The 15,079-nt window shown below is 49.5% G+C and overlaps 1 protein-coding gene and 1 pseudogene across 5 annotated transcripts in view; one reads left to right on the top strand and one right to left on the bottom strand.

Annotated features, from left to right (window-relative positions):
* Positions 1–15,079, bottom strand: part of RALY (RALY heterogeneous nuclear ribonucleoprotein) — a 152,402-nt gene that overhangs the window by 55,429 nt on the left and 81,894 nt on the right. The gene's annotated exons all lie outside the window — the stretch shown is intronic.
* The window catches only part of LOC133224084 (kelch-like protein 10), a 40,930-nt pseudogene continuing 26,733 nt past the window's right edge, over positions 883–15,079 (top strand).

Here is a 15,079-nt window from a genome sequence, read left to right as displayed (position 1 = left end):
TTGCCTCTGGTGTTAGTTTTATCTGCCATGTTTTTGAAAAAGCTCTTTCTGCTGTCCTTGACCCCTCTCGCCAGCTTTAATTCCAAGGAGGCCTTGGTCATCCTAGCAGCTTTCCTACATCCTCTAGCAGCAGCCTTATATTCTTCCCAAGTGGCCAGCCCTTCCTTCCATGACCTGTAAACTCTTCTCTTCCACTTGAGCATACCCAGCAATTCCCTATTTAGCCACGCAGGTCTCCTGACCCTCTTCCTTGACTTCCTACGTGCCCAACCTGGCCTTGAACGCTGCCAGGGATGGGGCATCCATTCCCCTCCGAGAGCTGTTTCCTGGTACACCCAGACACGATGACAAGCAGCCGGCAATGAGCTACAGCAGGATGGGGATCCCTGTGCCCCACATCCCCTCCTCAGCCCCAGGCGGCTCTTTCCACACCTCCAAAGGTAGCAGCAGACCCAGCACTTGTGGCTCCATCACTGACATGAGCTAACCTGGGCCTCAGCTTCCTCCTGCATGAGCTGGTTCAGGGGCACTGCAGCAGCCATCGGTGCCTGCACCTGGGGAGCTTTATCCCTGCGCAGAATGGCATGAAGGGGCTGCAGGGGAACCTTGACGCCCTTCCTCCTCAGCCATCAATGGGGCCTGGTCCAGCACAGCCTGGGCTATGGGGCAGCCATGGATCAGGGGCTGGGGGGGCCAGGACCCTGTTCCCAGGCGCTGCTGCCCAGGTCCCCTGAGCTTGTGATGTCATAATGGAGCATGTTCTATAACCAGCGGGCAGAGCTGATGTTGGAGGGACAAAGCCAAACACCCCGAGAGAGGCACCTCTCCTGGCCTCAGGCTTCACCTCGGGAAACAGGTTGTCGTCCACCTCACACAGGAGAGCAAGAGGAGTGCCATGGATTGCACCATCTTCAATGAGCTTCGTCTCGAGGGGAAACTCTGTGATGTGATCATCAGCGTGGATGGCGTCGAATTTAATGCTCACAAGATCATCCTCTGCAGCTGCAGCCCCTATTTCAGGTGGGTCAGAGGGGATGGGTGGCATTGCCTAGCCTGGGTCAGCCACCTTGGTGCTTCCATCACTGATGAAATATGGATAAAACCCCACGGCCTCCCAGCATGGCTACTGCTGGTACCCAAACGGGTGCCCAGGGGATAACGGGCAGGGTTTAACCCAGCAAAGCTGGGTTTGCCTCCAGCACTGCTTTGGTTTTCCAGGGTTTTGTTCACCAGAAGCTGGAACAGGGCCGAGAACAGAGTGTACAAAATCCCTGGGATTTCACCTGAAATGATGAGGCTCATTATTGAGTACGCCTACACCCAGACTGTTGACATCACCACTGAGAATGTGGAAAACCTGCTCATTGCCGCAGACCAGTTCAACGTCATGGGCATCGTCCAGCTGTGCTGCGAGTTCCTAGAGTCCCAGCTCTGCTTTGAGAACTGCATCGGCATCTACAGGCTGACAGAGTACTACTACTGCCCCAAGCTGCGGGAAGCAGCCTTCCTGTTCATCCTCCATCACTTCGAGGACGTCGCCAAGGTCTCCGAGGAGTTCTGGAGCTCTCCGTCAGTGACCTGAAGAACACCATTGAGAAGGACGAGCTGAACGCAAGGGAAGAGGATGCCGTGTTCAAGGCTATCATGAAGTGGATTGACCACGACCCCCTGAATCGGCGGCACCACATCGCCGAGCTGCTGAGCAAGGTCGGTGCTGACGCAGGCTCTGCAGGGCCGCAGCCGCGCCGCTCCTCTTGGCAGGCTGGGGGAAGCTCCCTTTCACAGCCTCGGGCTCTTGAAGACCCTGTACTGGGCCCGTTTCCTCGTGTTCAGCTGCTTGTAGCAGCCAGGAGGGACCAAAGTTCACAGGGGACGTTATCTCTGCACATGCAGAGCCTCTGTTTGTGCATGAGCCACGCAAACAGCAGCAGGCATTAGGGCAGTTTGAGTCTGCAAAGAGGAGAGCCTCGTGCCAAAGCAGCAGCAGGCTCCCCGCCATGAAATCAAGCGATTTACCCCTGCACCCCCCTTTCTGGACTAGCTATAAGCGACACATTGAGTTCTCTGGCTCTCTTACAGCAAAACCATCGAGCACGGTGGCTCTCCCGCATGGACACCATGGGGATTCTGCCCCTAACCCCCCCTTTCTGTGCTTTCCTGGTTCGACTGCCATTGATGCAAGCGTAATTCTTCATGAACGAGGTCAAAACGCAGGAGTACGTGGCGGAAAGCCAGGACTGCCGAGGCCTCATCATGGACACTCTGAAGGAGATGGACGACATCAGCGTGTAAGGGCCCTCTTTCCCGGCCTCCGCCAGCCCGCTCAGCCGGCCTCGCCTGCCCTACACCATCCTGTTTGCTGTCGGGGGCTGGAGCGGGGACAGCCCCACCAACGCCATGGAGACGTGTGACGTGCGGGCGGACAAGTGGATGAACGTGACGAGCGAGCGCGAGAGCCCCATCGCCTTCCACGGCACGGCCTATTTGAAAGGCTTCGTCTACGTCGTAGGCGGCTTCGACGGCGTGCAATTCTTGAACAGCGTCAAGGGGTTCGACCCCCTGCGGAAGACGCGGCACCAGGTCGCGCCCATGCACTCGCGCCGCTGCTACGTCAGCGTCGCCGTCCTCGACGGCTTCATCTACGCCATGGGGGGGTTCGACGGCTGCACGCGCCTCAACACGGCCGAGCTGTACGAGCCCGAGACGAACCAGTGGACGCTGATCACCCCCATGGAGGAGCAGAGGAGCGATGCCAGTGCCACCACACTGCATGAGAAGGTATTCCTCTGCCTCCCCCTCACAGCCTGGCAGTGCAGGTTCAGCACAGAGCACGGACCTTCTGTCCTTCACTCCCCTCTATATCCCCATCAGCTCTTCTGGCTCACCTACCGTCTTCTCCAGGGGCTTATTCACAAAGGCAATAATAAATGGGTCGATGTTTTTAAACTGAAATTCATCCTGCACCTCCACGAGGAGGAGCACATTCTGGGATCTCACAGTTGGAGCAGGGTCAGTCCTGAGCTGTTAATCCAGACTCAGGCTCACTGCAAAGAATTGCTCTGGGGAATGTCTTGCACTCCTCATCCAAATGGGTCAATGGGTGTGATCGTGTGATAAATAACCACACTGATGGGTCGGCGCGGGCTGGTGGGACCAGATATTGATCTCAGCAAGACACAGCAACATAGACCTCAATGGTACTTGCTGTGGCTCTACAGATGGATAAGTGAGACTCTCATTGCTCGCTGGTGGACTGGAGAATAGCCAGGCTTTGAATGACCACCCAGCAAAGCCAACACCAGGCATCTTTCCCTATCCTTCGTTCCTGCACACGAGATGGTGGCCAGCAAAAGGATGGTTTGGTGCTTTCAGCCTGCAGGGTAGAAGAGCGCCTGTCAGCACAAAGGCCACAGCAGGAGGCTGCAGCCTGGAGTTGAGCTTCTAGCACGGCTGGTTTGAACACACGGCCCCTGCTCAGACGTGTGCTGCATCCTCCTGCCAGCCCTTGGAATTCTAAATCCCAGGCATTTGGGGCTTCCTGCTTGAGAAGCATCAAGCAAGGGAGGGTCTCAGAGGCCAGGCTGTGGTCTGATGGGCAAGTCTCCACGCTCAGGGCTTGAGGTTCGGCAGGACTTTTGCACTTCAGATTTGAAAACTTAAACACCTAATTCAACATCCAAATTATAAAGATCTAGGAAAAAATGCAGGTGCAGAATACAGCCACAAAGAGGACTCAAGGGTTGAAGAAAATGCTTGACAAAGAAAAAATGAAAGACTTTGTTCTGTTTAGCTTATCAAAAAGGAGATGGGGAGGTGATGTGTAAGAACTTTCACCTGCAGACAATACTGGTTACGAAAGGGCTCTTCAATCAAAAGGGTAAAGGCAGAACAGGAATAAATGGCTGCAAGCTGAAGCCTGATCAATTCAAATGAGACAAAGGGCACAAATTTTAACAGGGAGATGATTAACCACTGGCACAAGTGACAAGAGAACAGGGGAGGTTTTGACTGTTCACTTTTTAATTGCATTTCTTTTGAAAGAGCTACTTTAATCACACAGAGGTTCCCAGGATCAATCCTGGCCACACACAGGTTAGATTGTGAGTGAACACCAGGAGGCAGAAGCAATGGTGGAGCGATGGTGATGTGCTGATGCTATCACCCAAGAGATCCCTCCAGCCTTCCTCATAGGGTGACCCATTCCCAGAGATACTTTCCCATTGTTCAGAGGCAGCAGGTTAACACTGCACGTGTGGGAGATACCAGCCTGCTGCTGGATTCCAGCTTGTGGGCCCAGATTTGGGATCCCCAGCCCAGCCACAGTCCATCTTCTCTGCCGCATGGCCCTAACTGAAAGCTTTGCAGGAGAAGCTGTAAGTACTTGACTGCATGTGTAAAACTGCAGCACCAGGTGAAATGTTTTATTTGCTTCCTTAAATCACAGCCCTGCTATTTTACACTGCTCTAAACATGAATGTCTGCCCTCAGCTCTATTATTTCCAGCATTTCACACCCGGAAAATATATTCTGGCAATTTCTCCTAGTTCTGGTTTTTAAGTACAGCGAACAATTACGCTCAACTCCGTTCATAAGCCAATGGTAATGAGGCTTGTCGACACACTTTACTGATAGCAGCTGCTGCACATCACATTATTGATCTCTGTGCTACAGAGACAGTGCAAACCCTCTCACTTAAATCTGAGTTCCCTCCTTTGATGTGACCACTACAGTGAGACGTGTGCGAGCCCTTCCCTACTGCTTCTCCTTTCCCTGCCACTGAACAAGCTCCCTGGTCCTCCCAGGTGGTGATGCAAGCAGGCACAGGCTTCCCACTGAGGTCCATGCATGGTCACCACCAGTCCTCTGCCCTCACCATCCAGCATCCCATCTGTGCTAAGCTGCTGCACACTGCTGCCACCCTCTGCCCCAGTGATGTTCTGGGAGAACAATGGACCGCTACATGGCTCTGCATGGTGAAATGTGGGGTTAACTCCTCTACAGCCCATTTCCAGGGGCAATGCAGACCTGGTGTGGTTATTTCTCCAGGGTTAAAGCAGCAAGGCAGATCTATTTTGTCTGACCTCCAAGGACACACATCACCCACTGAGGCATGGCTCTGTGGGGGGACCGGGCAGCCTGATCCTCTGCTCAGCCCAGGACTCATTCATCCTGGCAGAGGATGCGCCTGTATCTCTGGGCCTGTGCTAATACAGTCACTGCTATTCACTGCTCTGATAATATTTACCAACAGGCTGCCAAGTGCTTCTTGACAGAGCAAATATTTGTGTTACACCCCGGCTGTCCCACTGACTGCAAAGAGCATCCTCAGGAGATGGATCAATAGGAAGCTGCACGTCTGAGGCTGCTCCTCAACAGCCAGAGCCGCGGCAAAGACCAGCAGGTTTTTTCCACAGTGGTGACAAGGGGGAACATGCCTGGGGACACTGCAGAGCACCCTCCTGAGGGAGCCTGAGGTTGCTCCTTGTTGCCACAGGGCTGGTCTCTAATGAAGGGTGCTGCAGGGACTCCCCCAGATACAGCCCTGAGCAGAGAGGACACAACTAATGTCAAGAAATTCCCTTCAGGAAAAGCACAGCTCCAAGTGGGAGGCTTAAAAAATATTTCTGTCGGCACAAACCATGAAACCTTCTGGGAAAGGCTCTTTTTGGAGTCAGGAGATGGCAGGGTTTGGAGAGGTCTCTGCTGAACCCAGCTGTTCCCACCCCTGTGAAATGCAGTAACTGGATCCATCCCCTTTCCCCATGGCCGGGAGTGCTCCTGCCCACTCCTGCTCATGCCTGTCCCAGGGGGTGTGAGCTGCCAGAGATGCAGGATTTAGCCACCACGGGCTGCCCAATACCAGGCTCCTGCCCACGCCATATAGGAATGAAAGCCCCAGAGAGGACTCCAACCCAGCCACCCGAGAGACAAAGCAATTACTGCTCATTAGGAGATGGATAAACAGGAACTGGTTGAGGAGATAAGCTGTGAGGGCATGGACCAGCACTGAGGATGGAGAGCACAGGGCGAAACATCTTGTTAGGGGAACAAGGCAAATGTTTTCAGCACCTTAAGGAAGGTGCTTCAGTGGGCTGTGACATGTGGCAGTGCTGTGCCCCTGTTTGTGTTTCACCTGAGGAAAGGCTGGCTACAGCCATGGCGCTCAAGGACCCAAAGTTTATTCCCTGTGTCGTGGCTCAAGCCCAGTCAGGCAGCTTGCTCACTCACTCCCCCCCCTCCTTGCACTCCCCCTACTCCCGGAGAGACAGAGAGGAGAATCGAAAAGAATGCAACTCCCCCGGGTTGAGATAAGAACAGTTTAGTAACTAAGGTATAACACAAATCACTACTGCTACCACCAGTAATAGTAATGATAAAGGAAATAACAAGGGAAGAGAATACAACACCCCATCACCAGGCAACCGATAACTTGCCCCCCCAGCCCGACCAAGCACCGACCGATACCTCCTCCAACTCTGCAGTCCCCTTAGCCCTTCCGGGCAATTCCCCAGTTGCATCCAGGGCATGACGTGCTGTGGTATGGAATACCTCTTTGGTCAGTTTGGGTCAGGTGTCCTGTCCCTGCTTCCTCCTGGCTTCCCTCTTCCCTGGCAGAGCATGAGGCCCACAAAGTCCTTGGCCAAACCAAAACATCATTGTTATCAGTGCTGTTCCCAGCTGAAAGTCAAAACACAGAACTGCACCAGCTACCAAGGAGAAAAATGACTGCTACTGCTGAACCCAGGACACCTGTGTGCCAATTTGTCTCTATCTCCAGCAGCCCTGCTGTTCTGGTGGGGCTCAACAGTAACACTGCCTTTGAAGAATAAGCGTGTGCTGTAAAAAGAGATCCTTCCAAATGCGAGGCACAAGTGTTGGCTGGAAGGAAAGCAGCAGTTGCTGGGGAGCAAGACACATCACCCCGGGTCAGGACAAAGGGCTGATGCACAGAGCGTGGCCTTGCAAAGCAGCCTTATCAAGTCTATTAGAAAATTACCCCCTGCTTGACAGGGCCAGAGCAGCCGGTCAGGATGTGGAAAGGTTTTCCATGAAATACATGAAATGAAACAGCAAAGCTCCTAGAAAAATATTCCCACTATGTCCTTTTTCTTATATTAAAACCCCAAGTTACAATTCCCTGTTTCTCAGGCAATGTTACAGCCTTCATTCTCCTTATTAAACCCATGACAGCTTCCAAATAAAATACTTTCTATGACAATCTGCACCAAAAAAGAAAGGAATATTTAACCTAAAAAACTTGAATTACAACTCACTCTTTTTATTTCTGTTCTGTAGAACAAAACCCCAATGTTACCACTGCGGAGAGCCATGAAATCCAGGAAAGGTGGATTCCCATCAAATCCTAAGATCACTGCATTATTGATGTATCACACTCTGCAGGACTTCCCTTCAAAGAGACTGAAAAATGCTGATTATCTACAGCGTTGCTCAGCAAACTGCAGTGTGATAGACTGCTTGCTGTGCTGCTCCCATGATAAATAAATAATACTTCATAGCATTGATGAGAACTGGTTAAAACAAATAAAATTAAATTAAAAAATCACAGGAGGAACTTACACGTACTTGTTGACTAAATCTCAGCCTGAGGCAGGAGGTATTGCTATTAATTGTGTTGTTTCAAAGGCAGCTGCAGTGGGATGGTGGAGATTTAACACTCTCCATCTGTGACTCAGTACAGCACACACTGAGGCCAATGGCAAAGCCCTCTGACTTTTGGGGTGTAGGATCAAAGATTACATGTTTCTGTGGCCCCCATTGGGTGCAGTGGTACACAGGTGATGCTCTGCCCCAGCACTCGGACAGATGCAGAGATGGCCCAAAGGATCATGGAAATGGAGCCCAAAGAGGCCTGTAAATCAGTGAGCAAACGGAATGCTGGTGTACACTGTATGAGCAACCTCTCCTTCCATCACACATTCCACCTCTTTGAAGAGTGCCCAGTGGCATCTCCCAGTGTTGGCCATGGCACAGTACCATATAGAGGGCTACAGCTTCGACATTTCCTATTGTGCTCCAGCACCACCATTCATTTTACAGTTACAAGCTCTTAGATCTGCAGCAGCCTCAGAGGCCAGGGGACACCACACCAGAGACCCCAGGGGAGCTACAGGGGTTTAGGCAGGGTGGATCTGTCTTTCTCATGCTGCAAAGCCTATAGCAACTGACACCAGCTGAAGATGAGGGGCTTCCACCCCAGCATCACTTTAATTTTCACCAGGAGAGGTGATGGTTGACACCCAACCTCCTGTTGCATTTAGCGAACCATAGGAGAGAACGTCTGCACTGCACTGAGATGCAGCTCAGGCAGGAGATGCAGGCAGGACACTGCCATATCCACATGGCACATGAAGACACCCTTAGTATGGAGACACGGAGGCAACGTGCTCTAGAGGGGAAAGCAGTCACGAGACACCAGTTTCTATTCACGTACACCTTTTCCCTCATTTCACTGCTGTGCTCCTACATTAATCCCTTGCCATGCTCTTACATCCATCCCGTCAGCATCTCCCTCATCCTCCTCCTCCTCACCAATGGAAAATGCTGACACTGGGCAGCCCCGATTTCCTTCTCCGCAAAGAAATCCCATGCCAAATACTGAGAGTCATCAAATTAGTCAGAGCAAAGCCCTTTCTTAGGCTAAATGTTGATCTTTAATCTCCAGGGGCTTTTGCCACCTGGAGTGTAAGCTTCATTCTAATTAATGGTGTTAACAAAGCTTTCTGTACTAGCAGGATTTCAGTGGGGTTTTACCAAGGGCTTTCTCAGAAAGACACCAGCCTCACGTTACCTTCCTTGGGGAAGCTATTTTGGAGGGCAGAGACCACATGCCTGTTTGTTCCATGGCACTGGGGCACCTGGACAAAGGCAGTTAGGCTCCAGAGACCTCATCTTCCTCCAGTGCCTTCCGTGGGCATCAGAGCTTCCATGCACTGGCTTTGACTGTCCCCACGGGGTTGGACTGGATGACCTTTGAAGGTCCCTTCCAACCCAAACTATTCTATGATTCTATGACCTGCATTAGGCAAAGGCAGTTTCCTGGGAAATCCACACAAGACAGGAAGAATCACTGCTTTCACTTATATGCCAGAGACACATCTGGGATAAGCAGGTCAGCTTTTGACATGTATTTTTTAAGAGAGATGGATCCCAACTTACTGTTTGCACGCAGAAAGTTCTGACCAGGGAGCTCAGCCCACATTTCAGAAGGTAATGCAAAGTAAGGTCAGGCCACCTCAGCTAGGAGATACTCTGAAAGCCCAAAAGCTCTCCCTTCTCTCTCTGTCCATCCCACCACAAGCTTACCAGAGCCAGTGCACCTCTCACTCCACCGAGAGCAATCCCTTGGACAGAGCTACTTGTTAGTTTGAAGTTTTATAGAATATAGATCTGTTTCTTTGCCAACTCTGAATTTTGCTGACTCAAAGGAAAGTGATCTTTAACAATCCCCTAGAGAGCTGTATTTTCCTTACCTAAGTGCACACAAATTGCAACCTACAACCAATTAAACAGACAGTTTCTGGGTTATTTTTCACAACAAACGTAATTTGTAATTCCAAAATGTCAATAAAGAGTTTCTTCAGTTTTATATTCCATAGGATTTGCAACTCAGCTTCGTCATTTTGAAGTCAATAATTCAAAAAAAGGCCGTTAGGGTATTAACTGAGAATCACCAAGTTACTTCATGCAACATATTGCATATTTATCCACTCACACGTTCTATCCTGACTGCTCATACAACAGTGGATGCTGCTTCATCATTGCAGCCAGAGCTTTGAAAGCCACTCATCTCTCCCTGCCCAGCCCTCCACCTCAGCCTTGCTTCTGGCTTCAAACACTCAGACAAGTGATAGATCTGGTACAGGGGGAGGGAATGATGAATCATGGAGGGATGAAGAGGATTTACCTTGAAATAAGCTGTGCTTGCTTATTGGAGCAAGGTGGGAAAATCCAGCTTGTTCACTATGGAGAATCTCAGTGAGAAAAGAATGAAAGAATTGTCTAAAAATGTTCTTGCCCACAATAACCACAACAGTTTCATTTTATATATGACACTTTTTGCTTCCTGCCTACTGTTCTGCGTTATTTTTAGAACTGACAAACGGAAGAAGCCCAACAGAAAATAGATTCTTGGTATTAAAAAAAACCCCAGTAATCTAGTTAGCAGCCCAAATCTCACTTCAATGCCTCCCTTCCACTGCCTCCCCTGGAAGAGAATCTGGATATGAGATCCTCGAGCTAAGCAGGGCCCCCAGGCTCTAGAGAAGTGCAGGACCCTATAATCCCTATGACCACATCTGCCCATGGTCTTGTCTTGCACCAGGAAAGGGAGAACATGGGTATGGAAGAGGAATATTGAAGAGGATAAGGCTGCTAGTTACCGAGTGTCCCCTGGTTCTGCAGATGCAACGCAAAGGGGACAGCTTTGAATGGCCACCTCAGCCATGTCCCCTCCAAGTGCTTCAGCAACTGCCTTGCAACCTGGCATTTTTAGAAATGGGATGTTATTCTCTTCAAACTAATATCCAAATTCATAGGAGGCATTATTGATGTGACAGATTCTTCACAAATTCAAACATGAAGCCAGGAAAGCAGTGTGCACACACATGCCCAGGCATAAAGGTAATGCACTCTGCTTTCCACAGCTCTCTGTTGGAGGGGTATTTCTGATATCAGGAGGGATATTTCTGGTATCAGAGTGCTAATACAGTGCAGCTTTAGATGGATTGACAGCACACCACCTGGAGTACTGACTGCCATCAGCTGTCTCATCACACAAAGAGGAGCATCTCTATAAAACCCTAATACCTTGCAATTTTGCAAGTTTGATGTTAATACCAAAGCTGAAGAAGAAAATACAAACCAGCTGAATGCAGGTGGATGTCCTTCCAGTTTAGCAATGCTCCTGCCTGAGAATGAGCTCCACTGCACCAATGAAGCAGCTCTGGCACTGTGGTAGTGAACACAGCTGTTACAAAAGATGAAGGCAAAGAAGCACAAAACATGCCCTAGGGACTGATACGCTATTGTAGGCATCATGGAAGTACTTCTGTAAGTGAAATTGGGTTAGGTAGACCACAGGGATTGAGGAATAGAGAAAGGCAGGCATATGTGAGAAGGTCTGGGCACTGACCACATGAGAAGCCAGCCTGTGGTGCAGTAGGAAGCACCCTGTTTTTGTAGCACAAGGCAATGTCTGGTGATGATGATGTACCTGCTGCACTTCTTCAGTCCCACTGCTATCCTTGGGGATGCTGCAGAATATCAGTCCCAGGAGAGGCTTTTGTGGTGGAGGGACTTTGGTATGAACCATCAGGGTGCTCCCTGCTTCCCTACAGCTCACATGGGGGGAGGTCATGGGAAGCACCAGAGGCAGGAGCTACGTCTCTACTCTGTCTTGCCTTCAGGAAAGGCTTCCAGTGCAGACACCATGATGCTGGTCACTGTGTCCTGCATTTGAGGCGCTGTGCCTGGTCTGCTGTGCTCCAAAGCTCAAGGAGATGCTTTACCAGGCTGCAGGTAGAGCTGACACCGGCCAGGTCCCTGCCTGCAATAGGTGTGACATCTCTCTCAGGATGCCATCTTTAGGAGTTTAAAAGGCAGGACTAAAGGACATACAAAGGGCAAACAGGACAGCAAGCGCCTGGCAGAGCCGCTCCTGTGGCTTTGTTTTCTCTTGCAACTGAATTAGATAAGAGATGGTGAAAGATTTTCATGCCACATGCGGCTCTGTGATGGAGATTCTGATCTATAGATTACAGTTTACCAAGGAGACAGCTCTGTGGAAAAATGCTTATGAGGAAGAAATGCCACCGATGTAAAGAGAAGCTCAGGGAACCACTTTCTAGGGTCATTTCTCTTAGAAAAACAGCCCCATAAAGTCATACAAAGATTCTTAATGGCTCACCAGGGACTCAGCAGCAGGACAACTCCAACATACTCATCCTGTGAGGCTTGCCCTAACCCTGCTCACAGCATCGTCACCAGCAGTTGCTTTGAGGCAAACAGGGCTGAGCTTGCTTTCAATTACTTCTCCAAAGAAATAAAACCAGTGCTGTGTGGTTTTACTTCCTAGGTCCACTACAACCAGTCAGATGGCTCCAATGTTTGGGCTTGTGCCATGAATTACTCCAGGACATTCTGAACAGTCAGACATGCCTCTGACCTTCAGCTTTTGTACTAATAAACTGAATAAAACCCCAGATACCTGAATAATAAACTGAATAAAAATGCCAGATACCAAGGGTGACAGAAGACCAGCCTTCCCCTTTGATTAAAACATTTGCCACTAACTTACCCACATCCACAGGCAACTGGTATGCATCTGTGACTGCAGGGCAAAGCAAGCAGCACTCCTGAAAAACCAAGCAGCGCATTTGATCCTCAACATCATCTGATCCTCATCTGGAAAATCCTAGTGCAACAACTGTGCGTTAAATGTTAAACTAGATTGAATCTACACAAAGTTAGGCTGTTTTCATAACCCATTGGCTGGGAAATCCTTTTAAAGCCAATGGGAACTGCCAAGGTGCACTGGCTGGCAGTAAGCCACAAAATCCCCCTTCCTGTACCAAGGGTGCCTATGAGCCATACCCACAGGATGTGGATGCCTGCAGGAGCTCCCTCACCGCAGAGTCCTGAAGCCAAAATTCAGAGAACCCCCCAAACCTTACATTGCTTATCAAACTTTCACCCCACCTCATGCATTGCTTTTCCAGACTATCAAGACTTGAACCCCCAGGCCCACGAATGCGTCATTTATACTCTGCCTGTGGGCATGAGAAAAAGCTCACTAAAAGGCTTAGCCATTACTTATTATACACTTCCTGTGCCCTTATACACTTTTCCCCCAAACTACAAAATAGCATCCCATGCTTTCACAATGCTGCAGGTTTCATGTGCCACAAAGAAGCTTCTGTGTGTGTTCCCTGTTTCTGCACGGCTTTGACTTGCAGCATCCCTTAATCACCCGTTCTTGTTTACAACATACAGAGGAAAAGCTCCAGCGCAGCTTTCCACCCCCTGCAAATACAGATATTGCTGTTTATTTATAGCTCCTGATTTGCAGAGGGCCTATGGAGACAAGAAGAGATGTCACTCACAGGGGAAGGCAGATGTATTGAATCAATCACCACGCGGAGGAGCCTGGGGTATTTCACAAAAGAACCACAATTCAGAATCACAGGTAAATTATCCAAGCAGTTACGCATCCCTGTCTGTCAGTTACTGCCTCAATACAAACTTCACAAAACACGAAGCAAAAGCCCCTTTTCTCTAGATCTAAGAATAAAACACAGGCCTATTTTCCAGTTTTTAAGCTTGTCCAAGCTGCAGTGACAAAGGCAGCTGTGTCTGTTTCTATTTCCTTAGCTATTTAGGCACATCTAAGTTTTAATCTCAATTCCCGTTTAATGGATACAGTCATACCACTAAACAGCCACCAAAATGGTCTTCATTATCTTTAAAAGTTTCATTTTATACGTCAGGAAAAAACCTCTCCCAACCCGAGCTGCTGTAAAGCACTATTTGGGTAGGGTGGGGAGAGCCCTTCCTACACTGAAAAAACGCTATTTCTGTGCCTGCAGATGTAAAGCAATAGAGGTAGAAGGAAGCTGGTCTGCTTCCGCATGCAATTTTATCAATTGTTAAAGATGGGCAGGGAGAAATTCTTAATCTGGAAAAATGGTCAGCACTTCACAGACACCTACAGAGCTCCCTGAAAGCATCAGGAAAGTGACCTCCAGAGTTTATAGGATGATCCTATCTATGACATCAAGCTTAAAAGAAAAAGGGAGAATGGAAAATAGGAAGAATTAAAGAGAAAAAGAGAATAAAAGAGAGTTGTTAGAATAAAATCAATGAAGTAAACTGGTCCAACTAAGGGCTGCAGCACTTAACCTGGAGGGAGGAAGGTCTGCCTTAGGCTGGAGCTGAATTCCCACTTTTCAGGACCCATCCTACACACGCCTGCTGAATGCAGCAGCCAGCTCCACGTGGGGCACAGACAATTTCCATGATGGAGCTCCATTTTATTTCCTAGCAAAATATAACCGTGCCAATACCTCACTGCAGAGTTACAAGTATTTATAACCAACCCACCAATGAAACCAGCAAGGTTCAATGAGTTTCTCAGGAACAGACCTTCGTGGGGACCTTGCAGGAACTTTCTTTGCCAGGGTCCATGCTGGGCAGGCCACACATGCCATGCCCTGGAGCTCAGCCATCCTCTGCTGCCTATCTGAGATCTTCTTGACACGGCCCATGCAATGCCCTTTGTATTTCCCCATTTCCCACATGATGTTAATATCCCAGGGCTGATACACTCAAGTGCTTACCAATGTGATGGCCTGAGAGACAGGAGATAAATCCAAACATGTCCTTTGCTAGAGACAGTTTCAAACTCGCCCTTTATATGCTCAGATACTTCATTTGGACATAACTGTCCCAGTTACACAACGTCCCATGAAATGGACACCACGTATACAAGCACAGACCTAACCAGAGTATTTTTTAGCATGGACAGCACAGGGAACTATGTAGATAATCACAATCTGGAGCCACAGCATGCTGATGTCCTATGCGTGCTCTACAGGAAAGCAGGTAATAGCTCTGCATCCTGCCTTGCTGTGTGTACTCCTACCTCTGACCCTCTTCCACTTTGGGCTCCCTCTTTTTCTGAGCCTGTGGACAGCCAGCCCTTGTGAGCTGAGCTGTGGCAGCTGAGACAGAAGAGTCATTTATGTCCTCTCTTCTTCCACAGTATCCTCACCGTGTCAATGTGGAGCAGGAAAAAGCTCTGTCACAGAGAGCTGGGCTGTCAGCAGCCAAGTCTCTCCGGGCAGGAATAGCTGCACTTTCTCATCTCCAGGATAACAGCAGGAATAAAGAGCTGCCGAGAGCACAAACTTCTCTCCATGGTCAGGGATGAAACCTGGTGGAGTCTGATCCCACAAGTCCATCCCTGCCCCTGGGGGTGACTGTCTGCCTGCAGGTAACTGCAAGGAGAAACTACATCAGGTTATGGCCATTGAACCTCTTACACTGGGAGGAGGCTCATTGG

The sequence above is a fragment of the Neopsephotus bourkii genome, unplaced genomic scaffold (assembly GCF_033783945.1).
Source record: "Neopsephotus bourkii isolate Nb327-2 ecotype Australia unplaced genomic scaffold, CSIRO-AGI_Nbou_v1 NB_1663, whole genome shotgun sequence".
Taxonomy (NCBI): domain Eukaryota; kingdom Metazoa; phylum Chordata; class Aves; order Psittaciformes; family Psittacidae; genus Neopsephotus; species Neopsephotus bourkii.
The sequence above is the reverse complement of the archived record's forward strand: the minus strand, read 5'-3'. Positions and strand labels throughout refer to the sequence as shown.